The 20153-nt window shown below is 32.5% G+C and overlaps 1 protein-coding gene across 2 annotated transcripts in view; it reads right to left on the bottom strand.

Moving 5' to 3' along the window:
* Positions 1–20153, bottom strand: part of LOC145277523 (uncharacterized) — a 42104-nt gene that overhangs the window by 13397 nt on the left and 8554 nt on the right. Inside the window, exon 2 of one of the 2 annotated variants that reach the window (XM_080128963.1) lies at positions 14799–15013. The exons of the other annotated variant lie outside the window; for it this stretch is intronic. The gene's annotated coding sequence lies outside the window, so the exon portion shown is untranslated. The remainder of the gene's footprint in view (positions 1–14798; positions 15014–20153) is intronic. 2 annotated transcript variants of the gene reach the window in all.

Genomic DNA, 20153 nt, shown 5'->3' with positions numbered 1-20153 from the left:
TGAGAATGAAGAATAGTAGAGTGGTCAAAAGTGAATGGAAGGAATATATAGTAATGGACGAAATAGTATATCACTTGTCCCAAACCGACGACGAACATCTGATAAGGTTATACGTACCATCTCACCAGGAAACGTGTACTCGTGCAATACCATAATGACAATGGTCACATAAACGTAGATAAAATAGTTCACACAATCAAACAAATATTTCTGGTCGTGTTAACTTAAAGAGATAAACGAATTCATAGGTGAATATATTCCCTGTCAATCTAGGAATTTACAAACGTTGGCTTCTCAAAGCAGTGAAAGCAGGAAAAAAAGGGTCGAACTAAGAATTCTTCTTAGCAATCAGCGTTCTATTTCTTCCTCCTTCGTCGCCAACGTCGTAAATCTCTTTTCTTCCTCTTCCAAACCAACAGCAACCATCACATAAAAATGTCACTGCCATGGAACAAAAATCAAAACCGTTTTTTATACTGCCGCCTCGAACCACGATACAGAAGACACGCGCCAACCGTTGGCACTTATTGCTGCTGTTGTCCACACATCTCCCTGATCTTATGATCCCATAGGTGCCACCACGGTGGTGGTCGTTTTCGCCGAGTACTCCTTCACAAAAGGTGGGCTTCTTAAGAACTGTGAGCTTCCTCGGGAGCATATGCTTGGTATAGACTGTGCTCAGGACCTGCTGATAGTGACATAACCCTAACTCTCTTCACTCGGACCCCGTTACTGTAGATGACATTGGCTAGTGCGGTCAAATGTCCTGAATTCCTGGCTGTGGAAGGCTGTGTCTTTATTCACGGACAGTTTTTTTTAGGTTTTTTCACAAAATATCACTTCCAGTTCACGAACGGCGGTTATTGAGTTCTACCGTGCTAACTGCTCCATACTGAAAATCGCGATTGGCCACAACTTAATATATAAAAGGTCATATGTCTGTCTGTCTGTCTGTTTCCATATTTTCAAACTGTATCAACTCCAAAACTAAAACTCGCAGAGCAGCGCTAGGGGGGGGGGCTCAAATGATTGGATCTTTTACAGGCCGTTCTTTTATGGGTCCTTAACCGATGAAAATAGCTTTTAAGAGATGAAAAATGCGTCAAAATTGAAAAAAAAATCGTTATACATTTTGTACATTCATCTTTGATTAGTTTGTATGCATGTCACGTTGGTACAGTGGTAACGTCACCAGCTTTGAATGTTACAGTTTTGCTTTTAGTTTAAATTCTAACTGATGATACCCATTTTTTTCCTTTAAAAACCACGACTTTATTATAATACTAGCTGAAGTACCCGGCGTTGCAAGGTTTTTTTTTGAGATATTTGAATATTCCGTCCTCATCCATAATTATCTTATTGATTAAACGAAACATTAATTTACAGTGGTTTCTTTTTCTATAATGATGAAGGAGCAGTAAGTGCGTTTTATTTAATAGAGATAGCCCTAATTCTCTTTTCTAGTTTAATCTTTTATCTTTAATCCTCCCTCTTACAAAATATGATGCAAGTATTGCAACTATTATTTTATATCATAGTGCATATCTAAAAACTGTTAAACCTTATTTTATTTTGACTGTTTAATGTACAATATATATATATAAAGATGACATTAGTAATCTATTCTGTTAATGGAATAATTAAATTTTAGTTTCAAGCAGTGCATACCTGAACAATGGTAAAGGTACGTGTAGCATTAATTTTGAAGAACCTCTGCATAAACATTTTGGGTGTGACATCTAACAGGTGTGTAAATAGAGAGTTCTTTTCATGACTTTTAATGCATGCGCTGATTGCTCATGCATTAAAAGTTATGAATAAAAAAACTCTCTATACAACTGGCCATGTGGAAACAATGTGTCTGAAGATTAAGTTCAACAAATTTGAGGCTTTGTCCTTGAGCTTAATTTATAGACCTTGCAAAACTCATTTTTATTGGGAATTGTAAACATTTGAACTGAAATGGTATATCAGAATTAATAAGGAATTAACACAGTTTCACCTTTAAACTGTCAAGTTATCATAATGGCTTCCAGAACATTAGGTTTCAAAGATTTTATTGCTAACCGTCTGCTGTTACACAGTTTCGTTTAATCAAAATTTCTTAATAATATAACTGAACCTCTTTCCTTCAATATCAGGTTATGATGTGGTATTCCAGGCGGCTGTAGTGAATTCTACAGGAAATAACTAAGGTTAACTTATAGTAATATCATAACTAAATATTAATAATGTAAAGTTTTGGTGGATGAACATAAACTTTACAAAATTTATTGTTTTTGAGCAAATTTAAATTTTATTGAATTTCGTTTAAAAATAATGGGCAAGAGAACTTCTGTTTATGTTTGAAAGATTGCTTTCGTGTCAACCTTTCATTGGTTGATTTCAGTCTCGTGACGATTTTTGGATTATAAATATAGACATTTATAGGTTTTCGGATATGCTGACAACGAATATCACAGTTAAATTTGTGGCTGATCTCGTTTACCAGATATGAAATGATATGATATCCAACGTAAAAACTAATATAATCCCTGGCAGCCATTTTGTTTTCACAAGTTAGTAATACGCACGCGTGTAACTGAAGCAGACGACAAGGCAAATAACTTTCACTTCGTCCAATGGAAAATAATGGGGTTTAATATTCCGAAAACTGTTCTTAACATAGGGTGGGAGAGGTGTTTATTCAGAATGCCGTTCTTAACATGGGGAGAATTGAAGTGTTTATTCTGAAAGCCGTTCTTAACACGAGGAGGTTGGGGTGTTTATTCAAAAAGCAGGTACGCATGCGCACTACTAGTTTCTCGGCTTTGAAAAATATATCTGCCAGGGATGACATTAACTTTTACGCTGGATAACAAATGTCTTTTTTTTATTATTACATTTTCACCCCAAACAAGGCACATTGCCACTTTGGTGTAGGGGGCTACTATCAGGGGAAACATCTGCTGGGGTACTATGTAGGGGTTTGGGAGGCAAGATGTTGGTTCACGTTGCACTTGAACTTATGCATGTCAGTACAGTTTGGGAAGCAGTGACCTGGAATGGAATTCCAAAGTCTAGCAGTTCTGGGGAAGAAACTACTGGAGTAGAAAGATCTTTTACATCTAGGGATCTCTACAGTGTGGGGGTGGGATTTTGCAGCTTGTCGGGTCTGTCGAGGGTGTTCACGTCGTGAGGGCACAAGTGCTTGCAGTTCATCAGGGCATTCGCCATTAAAATACTTGTAGAACAGGCAGAGGGATACAACGTTACGTCGATGAGACAGAGGCTGAAGCTTAGATGCCAGTTTAGGGCCTATCAAGTTTGCGACTCTCTTTTGAACCCTGTCAAGGAGCGAGAGACTAGTAGCAGATGCACCAACCCAAATATGACAGCAATACTCCATACATGGGCGAATGGTGGCCCTATAGAGGTACAGGATACTTTCGGGTGTTAGTAGTTTTCTAGCACGGTAGAGAGAGCCCACCCTCCTCGCAGCGGCCCTGGCAACGCCCTCGATGTAATTGTTCCAACTCATGTTTCCTGTCCTGTGAACGTTAGGCCAAGGAGCTTGAAAGGTACTCTCAGATAAAGAGTCGTTGGCCATTGCTATAGGTGGTAGAGAAGGTTTCTTGTAATTATTGAATGAAACCAGTTTAGTCTTGGCGGCATTGAACGTGACCATCCATTTTTGTCCCCATTCTACTACTGATTGGAGGTCATCCTCTAGTGTTTCTGCCATTACTTTAGATATATGTTCATTTGTTTTCCTGTCGTGCCTGCTATAGAGTGTGGTGTCATCAGCATATATACCCATCTCAGAGGCAATTTTGTCGGGGAGGTCATTTATGAATACCAGGAACAGTAGAGGTCCAAGGACAGATCCCTGGGGCACTCCCGCATTTATATCATATTGTTTAGATGTACGACCGTCGAGGACAACCTGGATTTTTCTCTTATCTAAGAAGGATTTAATTATGTTAAGTATTCTACCAGTGATACCGTATGATCTAATCTTCCTGAGGAGACCCTCATGCCATACCCTGTCAAAAGCCTTAGATATATCTAGAGCTACCGCTCTTCCCTCTCCCGCTTTGTCCAGTGAATGGTATCTGCGTTCAGAGATTACAGTGAGGATGTCTGCTGTGGAACGGGCTTGTCTAAATCCATATTGTTGGTCGGTCAGAAGTTTAGCATCTGTAAGGTGCTGGACTAGAGCATGGTTAATTAAGGTCTCAAATATTTTGGCAAAAAGTGGAAGGAGGCTAATAGGGCGATAATTTAATGGGTCAGTTCTTTCGCCAGAATTCTTGAATACTGGTACCACAGAAGCAGTTTTCCAACAGCCCGGAAAGCATGATTCATTAAGGCATTTGTTGTAGAGTTTGGAGAGAACTGGAGCTACTTCAGCTGAGCACTTTTTTAATAGCACAGCTGAGATGAGGTCGGGTCCACATGCTTTTGAAGTGTCAAGGTTTTTTATGATAGCATGCACCTGAGCAGGTGTGATTTTCAGATCGTCTAGCGTGGCGTCTGTCCGCATAGGAAATTGCGGTAGGGGGTGGATGGAAGGGTCCAGTGTGGAGTTTGAGGCAAACCGACTGGCAAGCATGTTAGCCTTTTCGGTTGCTGAGCAAACAACCTCGTGATTGTTGGTTAGTGGGGGAATTGTTGATTGCCCATTATTTACTACACTGTTGTAGATTTTCCAGAAGCCACGAGTTCCTAGTTTTTGTGCTTCGATGCGTTTTTTAGTGGTTTCCGTAAATTCCCTCTTAGCTGTCGCGTTTTCTTTCTTAACGTTACTTCTAACTTCTATGTACTTCTGTCTGTTTGAACTGGACTTATGTCGGTTAAACCTGCGGAATACATGCCGCCTTTGAGCAATGGCAGTTGCGCAAGTCGAAGTAAACCATTGCGGAGAGTGGGGCTTGCTATAGAATTTCCGCATGGGAACATGCGCTTCGATTGCAGTTTTGAACCATTCAGTGGTCTCGGTTGCACACTGTTCAGCAGGAAGAGAAAAATATTTCCCCATGGGGCGTCTCTGATAAGATCTCTGATGGCTTCCCAGTCAGCCTTTTTATAATATCTCGTTGTTTTGAGCACTGGCTCTTCAGTTTTGGGTCTAGAGTTTAGGGCGATTTCAACCATTATCACGGCATGATCAGCGTTCCCAAGTGGGCTGTCGACTTTCGTTACACAATCATCAGGAACTGTGGTCAAAAACATATCTAAAAGTGATGCGTGTTGTTCTTCCTGATCAGCGAAACGGGTTGGAAAAGTAACCATTTGCGATAGGGACTGAGATACAGAGAAGCTATGAGTTGCGCTGCCCGCTGCACCTGTGTAAGTAGAGAATCCAAGCCAGTTTTTGTGATGGACATTAAAGTCACCAAATACATGTACTTGGGCGCTAGTGTCGAAGGAGAGTGCTGTGTCTATGCTGTCAGATGCTGTTTATTATGGTGTAGTCTTGGGTCGAGGGAGAGCGGTAGAGAAAGTAAAAGTAGCTAATGTTGTGTGGCATGATTAGTCTAAAGCACATAAAGGCTTGATCATCCGTTTCTAGGTTTGTTTCTCTAGTCAAGGTAAGGGTATTACGAATGTAAACTCCAAGTCCGTGCATATGTCTGTCAGAGTCCTTACGGCAGAGTGGGAGATAGCCAGGCATGTTAAAGTAGTTAGAGGGGATGGAAGAGTGTAGGTTAGTCTCACTTAGTGCTAAGATATCCGGCGTATTTGTTAGGAGAAATGCTTCAACATCAGCTAAATTAGTTCTAAGCCCACGGATATTTGTGAAACTAATTATCAGCCTCGAATTTAACTGTAATATTTGTTGTCAGCATATCCGAAACTTGTAAAAATCGACATTCCGGATGTGAACGATGGGGTGTAGAATTTTGCTTTGAAATAAATAGTTGTTTATCTGCTCTATGAATGAATAAAAACGAAAAAAATATATAGGGATGTATTCGTCTTATTTCTTTACGATAAAGAAAAGGAGAAATTATTTTTTAGAAAAAGAGAGAAGTTATTTAAAGTAAATTAAAAGGCTATTTAGAGAAAATATAATTATCTAAAGAAAACAGGAATAATCATTTAATTTTAAGAAAAATAACATTATTAAAATTAGGCTAAACTATAAATGTTATCAATCTCAGAAGCTTGAGCAATATTTACATATTACTTAGAAATAAAAGAGAGAAGAAAAGAAACGCAAGGACCTGACATTACTTAGAATTAGCCTAAGCATTCCGTACTTAGAATTTCTCGCATGTTGAGGAACATTTTCTCGCATGTCGAGGAACATTTACTTTAAAAAAGTGTGATTTTTTTAAATTGAATTTTGTCTTCGTTTGTGAGGGATTTCCAGCAAAAAATAATTTCCGGCATTCTCGCGCTATGTGACACTTGCGGTCGCATCTGTAACACTTTACGCCGGTTGCTCCTAGTAGGAATGCCAGACTTATTACTGGGTGGACACGGCTACGACCATATGGTGTCTTTGGTCCCTTGTTGAAGTCAGCATCCTTGCTCTCGTTATTAAGTCTCCTATTTTCAGAGTTTCAATTTTTGGTGTCTGGGATGGTGTTATTAGGTTCCAGCTTGGTTGAACATTGGTACGTGTTACTCTGGGCGATGTATTGAATATAATTGTATTCTACTTTTAATGTACCAATCTTCAACCAAATTGGAACCTAATAACACCATCACATTCTATCAAAGGATTAATATTCTCTTTGGATACCAAAGTCTCATACCCTTTTTTGTTTCAACCCTTTTTTTCTTTCTCAATGTCCCTTAAAGGGTTTTAATCTTTAAAATATATTTTCTATGCATATGGTAAATAGAAAAATTATATCAAACCCGAATATTTCGCTAATGACTTTCCCTATGAGGAGTGAGCCTACATCGAAAATTCATGGATTAAGGAAATTAATAAAAATATGTCCAAATAATTTGTTTTTGTTCTGAAAACTATATTTTCATTGAATGAAATTTAAATATAAAAACTTTACATTATCTATCTATCTATCTATCTATCTATCTATCTATCTGTCTGTCTGTCTGCCTGTCTGTCCACACACACACACACACACACACACACACACACACACACACACACACACACACACACACATATATATATATTTAGACGTAGCGCTTCTTCACTGATCTCCCTTTTCCCCCGACCTGAACCCACTGGACTGTTTCGTTTGGTCCTATGTCGAGAACATTGCTTACATGACCTCTCACAACACCAAAAACCAGCCTGATTGCTGCCATCTGCCGAGTATTCGCTGAGTTCCGCCGGCGATTGTGAAAAAGGCATGTTCCCAGTTCCAGACTCGTATCGAGAAGATGATTGAGGTTAAACGCGGCTACATTATATAGATGTCAGCTCTACAACATAATTAAGTTACCAGAATTGACTTTTTCAATAAGCGTTTTAAAATAAAGCTGTATTGTTGTTTTCTTTAGACAAATTTATCGTTTCACTCTATATGGTCCTGATGAGGTTCTGAGTTGATTCAATGCATTACTCAAATGTAAGAAATTGATATAATAAAATTATTCAAAAGCACATTAATTAAATACGACAATAAATACTGAATTAAATAAAACAGAGAACTAAACTTTGATATAACGATGGGTTCCTCAGACTCTTCATAAGATACTGATTTGGTAGGTCTCTAATGAGTTAGCTAGAAAGTTACCAAGTATAAGCGGGAGCTATGGAGACGATGCACTTTTCTTTATCAACTCCGGTAATAGAACTAAAAAAAGTATACAAATGTTAAATATTTTCTTCAAAGATATTGACTTACAATAACCACATATAAAAATCATGAAATAGTAAACTTAATTAACAATACATATGAACGATATTATAAACCTAATCAAACGTTTTATATTTACTATAAATCAAACCACAAAAGAAAGTCATTATATCTAATTAACGAAAAGAATATCCGGATTATCTTATAATAGACATATATTGATAGTGAGAATGAAGCATTAGCTAGATCAGGATATAGAGGATATAGAAACCATCACATGTTCCATCATACATACATGGTCATGGGTTACTCTTATCGTATCAATAATAGAAGCAATAATAGAAACAATAATAACTTGAGGATAAAAATATGAGAATCTCACAAAGTAATATCGAAAATAAAAATAAAAAATAGGCGTAGAAATTGCGTATGGTTTAATCCGCCTTATAACACACACATAAAAATAATTTACCGAAGAACTTTTTCAAATTATTGACAAATATTTTCCAAAAAGAACTAATTTGGGAAAAAATTATAAACCGAAATAATATTACATTCTCTTTCTCGACAACTGCCAATTCAGTGAAAACTGTAATAAAATATAACAATACAAAAATAGACAATTAGATTAAGAAGGTGTTTTCTTAAATCAAAGTATTGAAGAGGAATCACTTTGCAACTGTATAAATATTGAAAGTGTCCGTTAGAAAGTAAATGAAATAAAGTATATTAAAAATAAAAATAATAAATTAATGAAGGGAAAAGTATCTAACCCGAAACCGTCACAGGTTCTATCATACAGCATGGTAATGGGCAAATCTAATCGCATGAAAAAATAGAATCAATAATACTAGTAATAATAAATTGACGATAGCAATATGAGAAATCCACAAAATATTATCGGATATAAAAATAATAATTAAACGTAGAAAATACGTATGGTTTTATCCGCGTCATAAAAGTAATTTACCGAACGATTCTTTCAAATTATTGACAAATATTTTCCAAAAAGAACTAATTTGGGAAAAATTATAAACCGAAATAATATTAAATTATCTTTCTCTACAACTACTAATTCAGTGAAGACTAAGTTGCAACAATGCAAAAATAGACAATTAAATTAAGAAGGTGGTTTCTTAAATCAAAACATTAGAGGAATCACTTTGCAACTGTATAAATATTGACGAATGTCTGCTAGAAAGTAAATGTCCCATTTCTAATATAGTATATAAATGTGAAGTAATTGATAATAATAGAACCAGAACATATATTGGGGTCCACGGATTTTCGATTCGAAGAAAGATTTAATAACATTTAAAATACCTATTGTAAATAATAAGAAAACATCATTAGAAAAAGAAAAGGAAATTAAAAATGAATAACATTGAATACAAATTGAAATGGTTTACACTAGAAAGTGCTCGTGAATACTCATCTAATAAGTCTGGGCGATTCCACATCTGCAATCTAGAATCATTTTATATAATATCTAAAGAAAGCATTCTAAACAAACAACAAGAAACAGTTCAAAATTGTTAGCATAGATCTAAGTATATTCTGTCTCGACTAAAACATAATTATGTGTAAGAGTGGAATAATTAAAAGATGTATCACAAATGAAAAGATACATCATAAATGAAAAGATACATCTTAGAGAAAATATTAATAAAAAGAAATAAATTAAATAAAGAAATAAAGAAATGCATATATAAAATAAGATAAAATCAAATCAACAAATAAGGTAGGATGAGGTTGTGATTTAAAGTAAAACTGACCCAAATAAATAAACTAAATATAATAATAGAATTATGACAGTTATAATAAAACTAGTTGGACCCGTTAACCGGCATTACCCGGTATTAGTATGCACCCCCCATCCACCGCGTAAAAACATTAAAGTACTTTTGTTGCTGTTGTAGCCTAACCAGCAACCCCCTCAGGTTTAGAACGGCTTTCAAAATGGACACCACCAACCGCCCTAAACGGCTTTCGTAAGTGTGAGAGTGATTCTCATTTTATGTATTTTTGACATAAATATAGTTCACAGTAAAATAATTAGGTTTGTGATGTATTTGCATTTAAACATAATTAAAATTATCTAAATTACACTCAGGTATCTTTCATGTCCACATAAAAGCAAACTACAATTGTATTTTGGTTTGTGACTTACGGAGATTTATAAATGGAAGCAAAACATTCAATAATAGTTAATACTCTTGCACGCACGCAGGTGAAAAAAAAAAGTTAAAAAATTAAGCAACCCCATATAAAAAAAAGTGCAAATAACATCTAGTACTGTGTCGAGCGAACTAAAAAGAAAAAATAAGTTACCAACACTGCCAAGCGGAGCTCAGAGTGAAAAAGGAGACGATAAAAAGTAAACGCGTTTGTCGAATTGGTCACTTTACTGGGCCTCGAAGTAACCCTTATAACACGTGAATGAATTAGTGACTACAAATAAACGTGTAACACGGTTGTCTCTCTGTTCCACTCTCTATATGTCTCTATCTGTATCTCCCTCACATTCTCCCTCTCTCTTTATATTATATATATATATATATATATATATATATATATATATATATCCCTCGTTATGAGTATATGTATTAATTTGGTTTATATATGGTTTAATTTAATATCAGAAAAGTCTAGCAATGAAAAGTTAATGTAGCTTATGAGGAAATAATAAATCTAGAGCAAAAGTTTTGTAAATGAACGAATGGATATGTAAAAAAAATGGTGGTGAATTGTAAGTGTCGAACCGTTTGTTTAATGGTGGAAGATGCGAATATCACAATATGAGAATGTCTACCTAGCAGCCAATCAGGTGTGCCGAATTTCGGCGAGGGAGAAATTATTTGTAAATAGGAATATGTAAAAGTTATTGTATGTGTGTGTGTCGAATAATCAGTTAGCAGCGGTTATAACCCAGCAGAGTAGGAATATGTAGAAATAGTGCCGGTGTCAAGTGAGAGCGGTGGAAGTACAGAATAATTAGAGAAAAAAAATAGGAACTACTTACTCTAAAGATGGTGATATTGTGATCGTGATGCTCCTCAGACTAACATAAGATTTTATTATAGCGGCTAAATGTGTATATAATGTTCTATAGTTACAAAATATAGTAGCTAATAGTTTAAACATAATACATTTACATGTGGAATCTGTTGTTGTAAACCTACAGTATTTTGGCCCAGAGGGGGAAAACTGCGACGTTTTTTATTATATATATAGAGATTATGATAAGATATCAATAAATAATAACATGGAATAGGGTGGTATGTTTTATATTATTTGGAATTTAATTTAAATCTGATAACTATGATTCAACAATATTGTTTTATTATGATCTAAAAATAACCTAAAAAAGAAAAGAATGATTGGAATTGAATCTTTTATTGTAATAAAATAAATATATTTTATAAATTGGAATAAGAAATATATGGAAAATGAATAATTTATTTTAAAATAAATATAAGAAGAATTATGACATATTTAAGTTTAGCAAAATTAGATAAATCAACATACACATATTTGAAGCTAACTATTTGTCTGATTGCAATATTTAGACGTGTTCAATATTAGTTGAAAATAAAAATATTTAAATATTATAAATATAATAAAAAAATAGTAGGGTGGAAGAAGATAGAATATTAAGTTATAATTCATATATATATATATATATATATATATATATATATATATATATATATATATATAAGAGTAGGTAGTAATTTGCTTGAAGCATTGTTGGTAAAGGAATATATATATATATATGGAAGTTTTAAAAGCCAAAAGCAATGTGACGAAAGACCGGAATCATGAAAGTAAAGAAAAGAAAAACAAACAAAAGTAGACGGGCATGTTTAAGTAGAGAAATGTCTAATTTTTTATTCATTGCTCACCTCAATGTATAATTATTTTGTAACCAAATTGCTGGTATGTCCAGTGTATGTAAAGTCCGTTGGTGGTATGGACCTTTGATTAATTTCGGGAGAAAGGGACCTCCCCTTTTCAATATATATATATATATATATATATATATATATATATATATATATATATGTATATATGAACAAATGATTAATAAAATATGTTAAAAGACATCTTGAAAAAGAGTTAAAAACATATTTAATTTTAAAAAAGGAAGCACAAGATAAGTGGATAGTCCTTAATCCGCGGAGTTTCGAAGAAATAATCTCCTTCTCATCAGAGGGCAGGAATTAGCAAAATGCAGGATCGGATTTTGCATATAAAAGTATTTAATGAAACTACAAGTAAGTCAAAGATCTTACTTGGTTAAAAAAAGGGTGAGGTAAGGGGAAACAGGAGGCAAAAGAAAAATAATAAAAAGATTTCACATGAATTGATAGTCCGGTGAAGGGTAAAAATCCAAAAATGGTAAAATCCTAAACAGTCGAATTTAAAATTTCAATCCACTGGGTAAATTCCAAATGGTCCAAAATCATCCAAAAGGCAGATTTTCTTGGAAAAAAGTGCAAATGGAATGAATTCCAAATCATTAAAAGAAAAGTACTAGAGATAATATTTGAAACACGTCTGTCAAGGCTGGATGAATCAAAAAAATTAAGGCTTGAAAAAAACCCGAAAAAACGGTGACAATTTAAATTTGAAAAGCAAGGTCAAACTGACCCAGACAAAAAGCGCGAAAGTTAGCGTTAATAATTAGGTCAGCTTAGATATGCACGTTAAAGTCTCAGAAATAAATTAAGAAAACTGATCAGAAGAACAAATAAATGGCCAAGTTCAAGAAATGGGGCGTCTGTTATGAATATACATACATATATACATATATATATATATACATATACATATACACAAACACACACATACATATATATATATAAAAAAAATAAATAAAAAATAAAAAAATAAAAATAAAATAAAATAAAATAAAATAAAAAATAAATAAAAATATAAAATAAGAAATAAAAATAAATAAATAAATAAATAGAAAATTATATATATACAGTCACATACATACATACATACATACATACATACATACACATATACATACATACAGACACACAAATGCACACATACATGTATATGCATACAAACACGCATATAAATATATATACACATATATGAATGCATATACAATAATACACACACATATATATATACATATATATACAAACACACACGCATGCATAAACATATACACATATCCAAAAACATATACAAGTTAAACAAAAAACATACATACTTACATACAAAATAAGAGGAGAGGCCGGTATCTGCAAACTCCGGAATAAGGCAAATAAACGTGTATGTAAATGCATATAGTTAAATATAAGTAAACAAATACATAGAATAAAAATGAGTAGGTTGATGTATATATTTAATTAATCGGTATACTTATACCATAAAACGGAGACAGCAGATGGAAAACCGGCCAAAGAAATAAAGAAAAACAAAAAAAATTAAAAAAAATTAAAAAAATTTAAAAATATAAAAAGCTTAGAAGGTAAGATTATAAAAAAAAAATTATGGGAAAAGATATATATTTGAAGGGTTAAATTAATAGCTATGTGATTTCTAATTTACCATATTTAAACTTGGACATATGTTTGCAATAAGAGATCAGTTCGTTTTTAGAGTTTATTATATTACTACTTTTAGGGGAGGTTATAATAGTTATAGCTTCAGATGTACACAGGTGACAAGACTTACATCCTGGAGTATAAGACTTAACTTTTTTTAGGATGGTCCATTTAATTGAAAAGTGGGTATTGGTAGAGTTAAGCAGAGTAGGAATATGTAGAAATAGTGCCGGTGTCAAGTGAGAGCGGTGGAAGTACAGAATAATTAAAGATGGTGATATTGTGATCGTGATGCTCCTCGGACTAACATAAGATTTTATTATAGCGGCTAAATGTGTATATAATGTTGTTCTATAGTTACAAAATATATTGGCTAATAGTTTAAACATAATGCATTTACATGTGGAATCTGTTGTTGTAAACCTACAGTATTTTGGCCCAGAGGGGGAAAACTGCGACGTTTTTTATTATATATAGAGATTATAATAGGATATAAATAAATAACAACATGGAATAGGGTGGTATGCTTTATATTATTTAGAATTTAATTTAAATCTGATAACTATGATTCAACAATATTGTTTTATTATGATCTAAAAATAACCTAAAAAAGAAAAGAATGATTGGAATTGAATCTTTTATTGTAATAAAATAAATATATTTTATAAATTGGAATAAGAAATATATGGAAAATGAATAATTTATTTTAAAATAAATATAAGAAGAATTATGACATATTTAAGTTTAGCAAAATTGGATAAATCAACATACACATATTTGAAGCTAACTATTTGTCTGATTGCAATATTTAGACGTGTTCAATATTAGTTGAAAATAAAAATATTTAAATATTATAAATATAATAAAAAAGAAAATAGTAGGGTGGGAGAAGATAGAATATTAAGTTATTAATCATATATATATATATACATATATATATATATATATATATATATATATATATATATATATATATATATAAGAGTAGGTAGTAGTTTGCTTGAAGCATTGTTGGTAAAGGAATATGTATATATGGAAGTTTTAAAAGCCAAAAACAATGTGACGAAAGACCGGAATCATGAAAGTAAAGAAAAGAAAAACAAACAAAAGCAGACAGACGGGTATGTTTGAGTAGAGAAATGTCTAACTGTTTATTCGTCTATCATTGCTCACCTCAATGTATGATTATTTTTCAATATATATATATATATATATATATATATATATATATATATATATATATAAACGCAGTTTCTACGTTGCTGGTTAGTGTTTGTAGTTTATGTGAATTACTTTCATCATTCGATGATTGCCTTTAAGATTTCAAAAGTTTTATCATTACCGTCCTCTGTAACATCTCAATCTTCCCCTTCCCATAGTTTTCTACATTATTATTATTATTATTATTATTATTATTATTATTATTATTATTAGTGGTAGTAGTAGTTGTATTTATACTCACACGTTTTCACAGAGATCATCATCAGGGATTGGTTACTGATAATAACTGGTAGTGTTCCTTGGGGTTTAAATGACAACAATCTCCCCACACCTCTTTCGATATATATATATATATATATATATATATATATATATATATATATATATATATATAGTTTTCTGTTGGCTACACATTTTGTTGTCATCTTAAAAACTTGATCCGACGATGGGGCAAACCTAAAATAACGTTATATCCATATACTCCACACATGGCAAAATGTTTGTTCAAATAAAACAATTATACTAAATAAACATATAGCTCTACATGTTATTGAGCACTATTATATAACCATAATGATTCATTTGATTAACTTCTATGAACAGCAACAACAACAATAACAACAGCAACAACAACAACAACAACAACAACAACAACAACAACAACAACAACAACAACAACAACAACAACAACAACAACAAAGAACCCAACAACAACAACAACGACAACCACAAAGAACCTATCAACAACAACAAAAACAACAACAAAAACTTTTGTTTGATTCTTCATGATCTCGTTTTAAATTTTCAACCTTGACCTTTTCGTCCAAAGTTTGAAAGAAACACCTGTTACAAAAATATCTATAGTTGGTTTTAAATGTCAATGCATCTCTTTTTTATATTCGAAACGCAAAAAAAAAAAAATAAATAAATAAATAAAAATAAAAATAAAAATAAAAACAAAATGTATTGATTTGATATGAATTTTTCAAATCTCTATAAAAAAGCAATAGATATATGTAAGTGTAAATATTTAACAGGTCAATTCTAAAACTACTGGTCACATGAAACTGAGATAAACAAGAAACAGGAATTATACAGCAAGGATGGTTCATAACGAGTAAAGTCTTTGTTTGGGTTGATGAATAACGTGTACAGTCGTATATTGGCAAATTGAAATACGAAATGGTCATTTCAATTGGCCGCCATGTTTTTACTTCTTTCGGCGCATGCTCACATAACATTCATTTCTTCAAGTGTGTTAATATTTAGACTTTGTTACCTTTCTCTAAAAAAAAAAACAGTAGACAACGCGGCTGGAACGCGACATGTTTTGGTTTCGATTCTAGCTGATGACATCAAGTCATTTTTAAACATACGTTTGCCATCATGTGTTTTTATTTATAAGTACGAATAGCATGATTTTAAATATATTTAAATGTATTTTACGTCAAGCGGAATCAAAATACTTGTTGTTGCGCTGCGGGGTATACAGAGACGAGACAAGACCCAATACTTGGGGAGTCCACATTTATAATAGAAGCGATAGAGAGAGAGAGAGAGAGAGAGAGAGAGAGAGAGAGAGAGAGAGAGAGAGAGAGAACAATTCTTCATCCCTTAGTTCCTATTTACAATGCCTCCCCACGAACAGAGTTAGACACCAGGATCGTTTTTTAACGTGGAGAAAAGGCAGAAAAACATTGTCTCCGTCGTGAAATATTGCTAATCCACTGAGAGAGAACAAGAAATTGAAGTGCAGCATCTGAAGACCAGATACTGCACTTTGATCTTACTCTGTGGGCCAATTGATGCGAAGAGAAGTGTAATGAAAGTTCTTTAAACAGGAGGAAGATGCATTATCGAAGAGGGGGATGCAGTCAACCTTTGGAAGGAGGCTTTCGATACAAAATTCTTTATACAATGGGGTGAAGACAAAACACATTACCTTGTGGTTCAAAGTCGAACGAAGACAAAAGGCTTACATAACAAATACAAGACATTAATTCATTATCAGCTGGTGATTGGAATTCGATGCCTGCTAACGCTGCTACATTGTCGACTTTTCTTGACTTCTTTGCTTTTTAGGAGTTTCGGTTAAGTCTGTCAGTCTGCTGGACTAACTGCTTCTCTCTCCCGAATCTCACTAGGACTGACTCGGACTCATACTAGTCTGACTAATATATTAATTCTATACTTCTTAGTGACGTCAGCACGCGGTCCAAACAAGTGAATCCCATACACATGCATATGTACCTGCTTCCAACACGTGTCCTGGCAACACCAGTCCCAGATTTTCTCTGTGGACATTCTTTAATTCCATTGTTCCATTATTCCTACTCGGACCCAAATTAAACCGACACAACTTTCTGTTTACCTGTATTCCTTGTTGTATAAGTTATTTCAAACCTGTATTTCTTACTACAATGGATAATTCACTGCATTCATGGAATCGTATCTAACTATCAAAAATGTATTCATGTTAACCTTTAATAACTGCGTTCGATTTCAGAATTTTACCTCAATAATAATATTCGATTCTAATTACTTCGTTTCTAACTAACAAGCGAGGGCTGTCACCTTCAATATTCAACATATTTACACGCTTAGCAAATAAAACTTGTCTTTTTAATTTCTTACAGAGTTTTTTCTGTCTTTTAAGACGATGCATATTATTTGACAATTATTTTTTGTCCTCACAAACAACGACAAAATTTAATGAAAAATATTCGCACTTTTCTTCCGTAAATGTTCAACGGCAAGGGACAAACTCCAAGTACAGAATATCTTGCTTGGTTCCTGCGTTTCCTTTCTTCTCTTTTCTTTTTTTCCAATTAATACGTCAATATTGCTCGAGATTCTGAAACTGGGAATATTTATACAGGGTGACCCCCCAAAAACGGACCCGAACTCTAATTAGCCCCCGTTTCTTAGTCTTTTGTCCGAATGAAATGAAACTTTGGTCATAACTAGTTTATTATATTCAAAACATCACATCAAAACACTAGGGTGTTTGACCTTTTTATTTCTTCGTTGACTGTAAAATGCTCAGAAAAACAATTGAATGTCCTGTTTTTTTTGGGTCACCCTGTAGTCTAGCCTAATTTTAATGATGTTATTTTTCTTAAAATTTCATTATTACTCCTGTTCCCGTTAGATAATTTTATTTTCTTTAAATAGTTATTTCTTTACCCAATTTTACTATAAATAATTTCTCCTTTTTTGTAAAAAAAATAAGACAAAAACATCCCTGTATATCTTTTTGGTTTTATGATTGGATAAACAAATATTAATTTTAAACCAAAATTCTAAAGTTTTTTTTCGAAATGCGTGTGTTGTGTTTTTTAGGTTTTCACTTTCACATTTACTGAATTCAAATATTTTTAAAGCAAATTATTGCACAAAATACAAAATAAAGGTTGATATGAAGACAAAATAACTAATAAAATATAAATTATCGTTATATTTTGAGAAAACAAATATTAATTTTAATGACACTTTTTAAATAATTGGTCTCTCTGACTAAAATACAAATTCACTGGGAATAATGCACTGGGAGTAATGAATGTTAAGACATGCATCTGGGAGAAGGAAACTCTGATGTAAAAACCTGCGGTCTACTGTAATATATATATATATATATATATATATATATATATATATATATATATATATATTACGTATAATTATTACGTAATATATATATATTACGTAATAATTCTGTAATATATATATATATATATATATATATATATATATATATATATATATATATATATAGTAAGTTATAAAATATATATGGCGATTAAGCTACACTGAATATTCCACGTTTCATCCACTCTTCATTCTTATGCGCCTGGAGTCCTAGAGTGGATGAAACGCGGAATATTCAGTGGAGCTTAATCTCCATATATATTTTATAACTTACTAACTAGCTCTACCTACGTATTGAGCACTTTTGAAGTAAATACTTAAAGTTTACGCATAAATTTATACTTTCGTATATTAATTTTATGTCAGCAAATGAAATAGTTATATATATATATATATATATATATATATATATATATATATATATATATAATAACACGCTTTTGGATGCGAAAAAGAATTTTATTTTATTTTTACTAGTTCATTTTTTTTGCATCCAAAAGCGTGTTTGAAAACAGTTTATCCGTTTATTCCATATTTTACATTTCAAGATGCTTCTACTTGCCGACACTTGGTCAACTTATAATTTAGCGTCCGCCCGCTTTTCCATCTTAATAAATATAAAGGAAAACTAGAGTTCTACGTGCAATACCAGCTAGCGCGACCTTGATAACACAACATCATATATATATAGACTAGCGGGGCTACCCGGCGTTGCTCGGGACCGTATACACAATGAAAAAATTGAATTTGGTTTTTTAATATATTTATTATTCTTATGAGAGAGGAATTTTGTATGTTTATGTATCATTTGCTATTTCGAGCAAAAGATAACACAAAATCAGGGTTGTTTTTACTTTTACTTTTGAGGGGAAAAAATGGAAAGAAGGCCAACAAAACTTAACTCTTTTTCTGACGAGGGATTTTTAAATCCGAAATTAATTAGAATAAAAAAGAAAAGTAAATATCATTTTCGCATTTAAAGCGTGTTCTAATCCAGTTTATCTGTTTATTCTATATTTTCCATTTCAAAATGCTTCTCCTGACACTTTGTTAATATATATAATATAAAGCTGAACGTTTGTGTGTGTGTCTGGTCAGGAATAGGCTCCTATATTGTTGACTATTATAGAAAACTGATCATATATAATGATAGAAGATGTATCGAGACACAGGAATGGGTATGTTTGAACTGGCATAATGATGATTCATTAAAATTGTAGGGCCTGCGTACGCACCTGGTCCACAAAGTATGGAAATAAAAAATTAAAAAATTAAAAAAAAAACCTTTACAAGTGTTTTTGATATAGACGTACATAAGAATACTTTGATAAGTATGGTTTAACTTAAATGGGGATGGTATAATAAAATTGTGGGGTATGTGTTCGCACCTGGCCTCCATAGAATAGAAATAGGCACAAATTTTAATAAAGACTTTTCATATCTATCTGTGATAGTATACTTTGATAATTATGTTTCAGTTTGAAGAAATATGGTATAATAAAATTATTTGGTGTTCGTTTGCGCCTGACATCCATAGAATGGAAATATGTCACAAAGTTTAACAAGGTTTTTTAATATAGATCCACAGAATATTTTGATAAGTGTTTCAATGTGAACAGGTATGGTATAATAAATTATGGGGTTTATCTATTTTATTTTTACTTTAATCATATTTTGCTTTGGTTTTGATACCCCCAAATTCGAAGCTATGTCTTTACAACCCTTCCTTTTCATAACCTATCATACTTTCATAAATCAGAATCTATTTTCTGTAGGCTGTTTTTGAACCCAGTCAACGATGGGCACTTTTGCTATATATATATATATATATATATATATATATATATATATATATATATATATATATATATATATATATATATATATATGCATATATATATATATATATATATTAGAGTAAGATATATAAATTATTGACATTATTTTT

This window comes from Euprymna scolopes, chromosome 6 (genome assembly GCF_053919585.1).
Source record: "Euprymna scolopes isolate OS-2025 chromosome 6, ASM5391958v1, whole genome shotgun sequence".
NCBI classification, from domain to species: Eukaryota; Metazoa; Mollusca; class Cephalopoda; order Sepiida; family Sepiolidae; genus Euprymna; species Euprymna scolopes.
Note: the sequence above shows the minus strand (reverse complement) of the source record. Positions and strands in the feature narration are given on the sequence as shown.